Source organism: Vespa crabro, chromosome 18 (assembly GCF_910589235.1).
Source record: "Vespa crabro chromosome 18, iyVesCrab1.2, whole genome shotgun sequence".
Classification (NCBI taxonomy): domain Eukaryota; kingdom Metazoa; phylum Arthropoda; class Insecta; order Hymenoptera; family Vespidae; genus Vespa; species Vespa crabro.
The window spans coordinates 4,414,604-4,423,931 of record NC_060972.1 but is presented as its reverse complement, the minus strand read 5'-3'; the positions used below and the strand labels follow the sequence as shown (position 1 = coordinate 4,423,931).

At 35.5% G+C, this 9,328-nt stretch overlaps 1 protein-coding gene across 7 annotated transcripts in view; it reads left to right on the top strand.

Moving 5' to 3' along the window:
* Positions 1 to 2,835: 2,835 nt before the first annotated feature.
* Positions 2,836 to 9,328, top strand: part of LOC124430413 (leucine-rich repeat-containing protein 24-like) — a 133,823-nt gene continuing 127,330 nt past the window's right edge. For 3 of the 7 annotated variants that reach the window (XM_046976960.1, XM_046976952.1, XM_046976958.1), the window contains exon 1: positions 2,875 to 3,865. The gene's annotated coding sequence lies outside the window, so the exon portion shown is untranslated. Of the gene's footprint in view, positions 3,866 to 9,328 lie in introns of all 7 variants that reach the window. The other 4 variants (XM_046976954.1, XM_046976953.1, XM_046976959.1 and 1 more) reach the window with 4 other exon arrangements.

The window sequence follows — 9,328 nt, the reverse complement described above, 5'->3', positions numbered from 1 at the left end:
ATTCGTATAGAAATGGAATTAATTAGTTTCGTGAATTTGCGATGCCTGATATGTTGCCCGCCAAATTTCAAAGATTAGTTTCCGAATTCGACGTAAGTTAGTTCGATTGGTTCGATATATTGTTATCGAAGCAATTAACTCGAGTTTAATTATAGAATGATAATCTAACTATATTGCTTTATATGGCTTGTTATCAAAAATATTGAATTACGCCGTATCTATCTAATGATTGAAAACTTTGACATTATTTGAATATTTATCTTGATTATCGTTTTCCTTAATAACTCGGATCTTTATTAAATCGCGAAGAATATAATCGATGATACAATCAAAGAGTTTTATTGGTCTGTTTGTCGATAAACTTTTTCTTTACCGCGAACCATTAATTATTACTTTCTGCTAAATGTCTCGGAGAAGGGAAAACTTTTAGAGGAGAAGTCTTTGCGTTTTCTTTTTGTATGACGGAGATCGGACTAGACTACTTTTGGTAGCGAGCCCGGAACGTGGCTTGAGACGACTGAAATTCGGTGACCGAAACGAGAGAAGACGATTTCTTCTATCCTCGACGTTTCTTTTTCTTTTTTTCTGTTTTCTCTCTCTCTCTCTCTCTCTCTTTTTCTTTTACAGAGGAGGTAAAGAAGCGTTAAAAAATGTTCCACCGTCCGATTCGATTGGTATGAAACGATGCGTTAGAGACGAGAATAGTAGGAGAAAATACGATTTAACGTGGCGTGGTTCTGGTGCAAAGTATAAATATGAGGGAAAAAGAGAGAGAGAGAGAGAGAACCGACACCGACGGTACTAACCGTGAGCCCGGAAATATGCTTGACGTTAGTATATTTACAGATAGTTATGTTGTAAATATCCTGCATATACTTGTCATACTGAGTTTTCAGACTAAAGAGATAGAAAGTAGATAGATCGGGAAAGAGAGAGAGAGAGAGAGAGAGAGAGAGAGACCATCAATTTACTACGTCGTTTAATTCTCGCGCGAGTCGACGAGAAAGATGTTTCAGTTAAATGAGAAAACGCTTCGGCCGGATTTGGCTTTCAATTTATAAAGTGGAAATACTCATCGTACGTTCCACGTCGTAATGTCTCCTTGGGGCTTATTAAAAGCGAATAAGCGGTGTTACGTGAAACACGCTTCGTAAGTAGATATTGTATGTACTTACTAAATATATATGTATATATGTATATGTATGTTTATATGTATGTATGTATTTATATATGTAGAAAGTTTCTACATAAGAAAAGTTATTTTCGTATTTCTCATCTTTGCTGTGAAATATCGATAAGATATCGTACTCGTTTCACTTTATTTTCTTTGGATTTAATTTTCTTCAAGTCCATAATTTTCTTCAAAATTCTTTGTACAACCATTAATAACTTGTTTTGATATAATAAAACGTTAAAATTGTATTTAGAATTCGTTCGCAAGTTTTAGGAAGCGAATGTATCGAACGAAATCATTCACCTTCTCAAAGGAATAATACGATTTATTTTAAGAGCAATTAACCAATAAATGAAATGTACAAATTGATTATCTTATAATATTCGTAGCAAGGATAACGTTGTCTTAAACAGGTTATTTTTCGTTATAGAGCAAGAGAGAGAGAGAGAAAATTTCCGGCATATTTCTATCCTATTTTCGCTATTTGGCAACAGTCCGAGTATTCTGAATTTTAATAAGGATAGATCGGTTAACAAAAACTAGGCGAAGGTAAATCTGCGGTCTCGTCGTTTCCAATTACCATGCCTATTTCCTATGTGCTCCTTTCGTTCATCAAAGTACGACAAGCTCTCTAATAATAACCTTCGAACTACGACGTTTCGTAGTTCACTTTTACACGATTGCTCTCTCTCTCTCTCTCTCTCTCTCTCTTTCTCACTCTCTTACTCTTTTTATTTTGCTCTATTCCTTTTTCTCCCTTTCCCTTTTCCTCGTACCACCATCGTACATTTTATAGTCCGTAAGCTTTCGTCGGAAAACATATTTCACAGGTTTCCAGCTTCAAATCCATTTGCAAATCTCTTTTTTTTTTCCCCGCGTTTGCACGGACTCGTAGCGACGAAATTTTCACCCGTCGATTCGTTTTGCTTAAAGAACATCGAAGTCATTCTATTTGAAAAAGATTACTCTTTTAAGTAAGAAATTTCTAATAAAAAATACAGCAAATTTTCCATTTTCAAAAGGTATAGCTATTTAAACGGGCTATCGAATGTATTAGGTGTATCATTTCGTTGGATGCATATTATTTCAATAATTACGTGCATCGAACGATTACATCAAATAAATTGCTTTCTTTTTTCAGTCGTTCCAGGGATCTTCTATTAATCAGATTGAAATAGTTCATTCTTCTCATTCTTTTTCTTCAGTTTCTTACGAAAGAATAGTGATACACAGTAGTTTGAAAAAAAAAAAAAATAAAAATAAAAGAAAGAAGAAAAATAAAAAGAGATAGGTGATTGTAACGAATCGGGACTCAGTCAAAAGAGAAATAAAACATCCTTTCTGAGTTCGAAAAAAAGGAAAGCAAAAGAAAATAAAAACGAAAGCAAAGCGAGTCAAGTCAAAACAAAAAAGAAAAGAAAACAAAATAAAAGTAAACAAAAAGGGAAAGGTACATGTACTTTAGTTATATACCGTAGGTACTACGGCTGGCAGGCCACTCACCGAGACAAACGTTTTTATTAGGAAAAATCAGGAGGCGAGACGAAATCTAGGACCGAGCGCGTGCGCTTTGGGACAGGCGAAGGAGGGTTGGAGGAAAAGGTTGAGGAGTAGGGGTTGGCGCCCGGTGGCGCCCCACTCGTCGCTCGGCACCCTTCCACTTTTGGCTCGCGGCGCGCACGCCGTCGCCGCCGTCGCCGCGACGGCAGGGTTGGGCTGTTGTCGGAAGGGTGGAGGTGTCAGGCGCCAGTCGCTACGCGGACGCTGAGCTCGGGATTTCCCTCGTCTTCGCGATATAGAGCTCTATTTTCAGTATCTATCTATCTATCTATCTATTTATCTCTCTCTCTCTCTCTCTCTTTCTATTTTGCTCTTTCCACCCCATCGCCCCTCTAGAAGCAGTGCGTGTGAATGCGCGCGCGCGCTCCCCACGTTTTCACCCTCTCCATTTCATATCATCTTTTCTCCTTTCTTCCTTTTTTCTTTCCCTCTTCTTGTTGTTCATTTCCTTTTCTTTCATTTTCGTTCCTATTCCATCGTGAAGCAACCTTTTATGCATGCGCCGTTTTTTTTCCAGTTGACAATCGAAGAAACGAAATACACACCCCTCGAAAATATCATTCAAGTCCAGACGCAACCCTCTTTCCATATACATCCCGGAGTTCTTACCCGCTTGATTCGTCCTAGTCGTAGGGTGAGGGTTGTAGGAGCGAGACACTTAGAGAAAGAGAGACAGAGAATCGAGTTATAGAAGGGGAATCGAGATAGGGAGAGAGAGAGAGAGAGAGAGAGAGAGACCGAGTAAGGGTTCGGGTGGTGGGGAGGATCGTAAGTTCGCGAGAGTTCAGTAGAACGCGTGTGATCGAGAGTCGCGGTCGCGCGGGACATTTTCTTTTTCTTATTTCGTGTTTTCGCGTGTCTTTTTATAAGAAAGTGATGATAAGAGAGTTCTCTTCTTCGAAGATCGTGAAAGGATAGAGTGATCGATTCGAAAGTACAGTAATTCATCGAAGGTGGTTTCGAGAGAGGATAAAGAGGGAGCTGTACGAAGAGAGAAAGAGAGAGAAAGAGAAAGAGAGAGAGAGAGAGAGAGAGAAAGAGGAGGAAGTGAAGAGGAGTAGAAGGAGGGGGAGGAGGAGAAGAAGGATCATGGAGAAGAATGGATCGAGATTGTGATGTTACTTGCGAGGGGTAAGTGTGTACGTGCGCGTACGTGTGCCTCTGTTTGTGCATGTGTTTTATTTTCCGTGGTGGTTTCGGTGCATATACGCGTGTATATATATATACACATATATTTATATATATTTATATATATATATACATATATATATATATGTACATATATATATATATATATATATAGTATATATATTGAGTGAGGATCGTTTTGCGAGAGAGACTTTCTTCCTCGGCCACTTCAAAGGAGACGCCAGGAACACAGGAATTTCGAGGACTATAAGGACTATTCGTCCTTTCACATCACAAGTGCTTCTCGAATACGATCGAGTAACGGGATAATCGAATTCGTTTCGACGGTGACGTCATCACTCGATGCTGGACTACGTTGTTATATGAACTACGTAACTCTCATCATATTCGTTGAGGAAGACAGTGGAACGATTGTTTTCTTTGACGGAAAAAAATAAAAAAAAAAAAAAAAAGAAAAAAAAATAATAAAAAAATGAAAAAATAATGAAAAAGAGAAAAGAAAAAAAGTGTATGAACGTAGAAAAATATTGAAAAGGATCGAGTTTCTGAATTCAAGTCAGGATTTTTCTCTCAGGTTGAACTTTTCCAACGAGAAAAGATATTACAATATTTTACTTGCTGACCGTCGTACCCTCCTTTTTTTCTTCTAAGAATCTTTCTTTATAGACATTTTTCTTTCTCTCCTTTTTTTTTTTTCTTCCTTTTTCTTTTCAAAATGTATATAGAAGATAAGGGGGAACTTGGGCGTCCTTTAAAAGTCTTTTCCCTCTCTCTCTTTTTCTCTCTTTCTCCGTTTCTCTCTCGAACATTTTCTTCTACGTAATCGGTTGTGATCGCGCGTGAAAGGATGGACCTCTACCAAGATTGGTTTACCTACAGCTTCATCTTTGTCTCTCCTTCTCTCTCTCTCTCTCTCTCTCTCTCTTTTCTCACTCTTTTTCTATCTTTTTCTTTATTCTCTCTTTCTCCTTTTTTCTCTCTTTTTTTATACTTTTCTTTATTCTCTTTTTCTCTCTCTCTCTCTCTCTCTCTCTCTCTTTCTCTCGCCCTTTCTCTCTCGATCTTTGAATAGCGCGGAAAGCAGTAAAGAGGGCGGTCGATTAAATGAAATTAATGGTTCTGGCACGACGGTGACGGGCACGATCTAACTCGGGCAATTAAACGACGGACACGGAGCCTCGCGAGAGGAACTTTCCGAGATATATCTGTCCACTATTCCTTATTCGAGAAGCGATACGGAAGATCGGCACTCACTGAAATAACATTTCTTCTATCGTTTCGTTTGACGATAATTTAGAAAAACGTGTGAATTTCTACAATATGGAATACATTTTTTTTTCTTTTCTCTTTCTCTTTTCTTTCGTTAATTAGGACAAATCATAGAAAGAATCACGACTATTTTTTCACCATTATATTTTTCATTATTGTCCTTTCTTTACATTGCCCTTCAATAATAAAGTTGCTTTCGAATGCAACTCATGCAAATTACGATTTGAAACGTCGTTATACTCGTACTATACTACTCGTCAATGAATTATGAAACACTTTGTTTATTATTGTTGACTTACGTGAAACGTTTACTCCCACTTACTTTTATAAATTTCCCTATAAATATTCAATTATTTAATTCGGTATTAAATTTGTTTCGTTTGTTTTTCTTTTTTTTTATTTATATATATATATATATATATATATATATATATTCTTCATTACGTTTGAAATATTTTGTCATATTTGTCTTTCTTTGATAGATACCAATAGAAAAATATTTTCATTTGATTTCGAGTGCGTTCACCGTTAAGTGACACGATATCAAACGATTTTAATACGGTTCGTTGCACGTTTCTTTTCTGTTTTGAACATGCGGACTTCCATGTACAACACTTTTATTTTGTTTTGGAACCTCGTATAAATTTAATATTATGTGCGTTTATCGTGGTGTTAATCGTAGACGGCTGATAGTAAAAAAAAATTTTGTCGATTTTTCCATTGGAACATTTAACACTGTTTACAAACGGAAAGACCTAAGGACACGTATTCGGGGCATATAAATTTTATTCTGAAATAGCTTAAAGTTAGTTTAAATCTCTTATTTCGAACGTGGGAGTACCACCCTCTCAACATGCCCATTAAATCCACAGCATCAAGTAATAAAACTTTTTACTACGCGCAACTACGTCGAACTTACATAAATGTTCGACCGTGTTGATTCAAATAGAAAGAAGAAAAAACAAAGAATGGAAAAGAAAGAAAAGAACGGTGGAAGGGAGGGAGGATAAAAGTAATGGGATAAGAGAAAAGAAGAGAGAAGCAGAGAATTTTTTCGTTTTTACCACTGTAATACTCGATAAACATTCGATTCACGGTTTTGATACAAGTTCTAACCCTCTTCTTTTCCATTCCCCCTTTTTCATGTTTCCTTTTTTTCTTTTCTTTCTTTTTATTTTTCTTTCTTCCTTTTTTTTTTTTTCTTGTATCAAGCCTCAAAGCCTCGATACTTCGACGGAAAAGTTTGGACGCGGTTGCGGCTTCGAAGGTCGAATCGAAGTATCCCTCGAATTTTCTTTTGACCACAAAACGAAAAGTGTATCTTCTCTTCCTTTGGCCCTTTTTTCCCTTTAAAACTAGCTCGTAGAGTTTCGTTTTCGTCTTCCGCCGTTTCGTTAAGCCGTTCGACGGTATTCGCAATAAAACGAGATAGAGAGATAGAAATAGATAGAAACAAAGAGAGAGAGAGATAGAGAGAGAGAGAGAGAGAAAGAGAGAGAAAAGGAAGTAGAAAGTCGTCTTCGATCCAATCGTCTCCGATCGTACCGATGTAAACCCATGCTCGACGGGAGAGAAACGAGCGTGTTCCCTTTCGTATCTTTACGACGTACCTTCGAAGAATCGCTCGAGGTCGATTCAAGGAATGCTTAGCGGTTCGAACGAATATCATCAGAACAAAGACGATTGACTTGAGTTTGTAAGGTCACGCTATTGCGTACTTCAATTTAATAGTACTATTACAATTACAATTAGATTTTACTCGAGGATATTTATCATCTCATTTTGAATTTCTGATTTCCTGCATTCAAAAGGGTGTTAATACTTTCTTATTATTTAAAAGAGATAATAATTTTTTTTTATATCGACGATAAGAATATAATACTGCATATGTTTGGGTAAAAGATAGATGTATGTATATATATATATATATATATATATATATTTTTTTTTTTTTCTTTTTTTTCTTAATTCGGTTTATTTCCCTGGAAGATCAAGAAGAAGCCAAAAGCTTTGAGAATCCCCGAACTATTTCAATACTTTACGAAGTATCAGGTATTTACGAAACTACCATACTACACCGCGAATATTCACGTAACTGAGCAAATACTTGGAAAGCCATGGAGCCTATCACAGAAAATACAATCTCGTAAGAATAATGGTAATTAATAATGATCTCTCTCTCATTCATTCTTTTCCTTTTTCGCAGTTAAACGTGTATAAATATCATCGATGCATTTTATTCCATTACGTCTTTTCGCTTCGTTTAGCAGAAAAAGTAAGAAAGCTAATGATTAATTAAAATTTATAATCGTAATAAATTTTATTCTATATCAAAGAAAGTTATATTTCATAAGTTAAATAATCGATACGATGAAACGCGTTGTTTGTTTCTCGATGCGTCGTACTCTCGAAGGAGAAGAAAGCTTTAAAAGTCATCATTGTTTCCTGAAGCTAGGAAGTTGAACGAAAGTATCATCGATATTGCGAATCACGTTTGACAAAGTAACGCTTTAAAATAGGCCCTCCGAGAAAATGATTTATCCGCAAGAAGAAATAGGTTTTAAAAATATTATTCCTAAATGATAAAATCGTTTTCGACGTAGAATAAATTTCTATGGATTATGGATTTTTGGCTCATTGATTTTCCATTTCTTTTATTTTTCCGATTTAATTACAGAATACATTCGTTTCGAAATGAATGAAGTTTTTCCACTTTAAAGATGATTCGGGATTAAAACTTTGAAAATGATCGTAGTCGTTTGAGTGATCCTTAGGATTTTCATTAAAACGAAACTTATCCAGTCGTAGAAGTACTTACGGTGATTAAATCATCCACTCTAACGAATTCTATGACGTCAAAGGAATTCACGTAGAGTCGTAATTCGTGCTTACGCATTATTCGCGAAAAGACAATTTTCATCGTAGAACAACGTTGAAACAACTCGATAAAATTAATTCGGTCGTTTCCATGAGTAAAATTGTACCATTCGATGTGATTCGAAGTGGCGGAGCAATGGACGATTATTCCTAACAATTAATTTCCAGCCTCGAATGCATTCGAAGTTTTGTCATTACGCGTTTCGTCTATATTTCATTCGTACCGATGTATTTGATTTGTTTTCGTAATGGCGATTAATGCAATCAAATGCGAACAAAATATAATAGTACATGGCAAACTCAATATTATTCTTCTTTCTATTTTTATTTTGTTCTTTTTCTTTTTTCTTTTTTCTTTCTTTTTTTTTCTATTCAATGGAGTTTCACCAACTTATACTTTTTACCACACAGAAACGTAATCGAGAATATCGTAATTGTTTCTCAATAAAGAAGCTTTATTGAAATAATTAATGAAGTTTTCGTATGAATGGTATTTATTAACCAGATTATTAAGAGTTACGAGTAATAAGTTTACAAATGAAATTATTTAGTCGATTAACGTCGAATAGAAGTGGAAACTTTTTTATTTGTCTTTTACCAAATAATATACAACTTCGTTTACTTTTCTGTTTTAATTAGTATCACGAAAGTGGGTACGCTAAAACTACAAGGAAATAAGTTCAATCGCATTATCTTTGGTTCGGCGACTGTAAGTCCACGAAAAGTTTTCTAACTGTGATAATCTCGATTATATCATTATATGTGCATCACATAACGTTCATGATTTTCTTCATCTCTGGCGATTTTGCATCAGCTATGGTTATTAAACTTTTCATTATCATTGTTTTCAATCGGTGCAAGCGAGATTGACCTTTTAGCCTTTGCATCGTATTAATATTGTTCGACGTATCGTTCAATGCAAAGCGTTAAGAACTTTTAGCAATGTTATTGCTACTCGTTCGTGATAGTACAAAGGTACTTCGCTTAAAGGTCAGCCAAACTTTTCTATTTTTTTTATTTTTTGTTTTTTGTTTTTTGTTTTTTTTTTTTTTTTTTTTTTTTGACGCGAAAAAAAGAAGATTAGAGGCAGAGGACATTTGAGCATTCATTTAACACCATATGTGGATATCGTAAAGATGCAAAGTTAGTCAGGCATTTTTGGAATTCGATAAATTTTTAATTTTGCAACTTTGTCGCTCTTTAAAGAGGTCAGCTCGCTGCGAGTTAACGTAGAATGCAAATTGGAGAAATATTGCACGATCTAATATCAGAAATAAAAAGAAAAAAAAAAAAAGAATT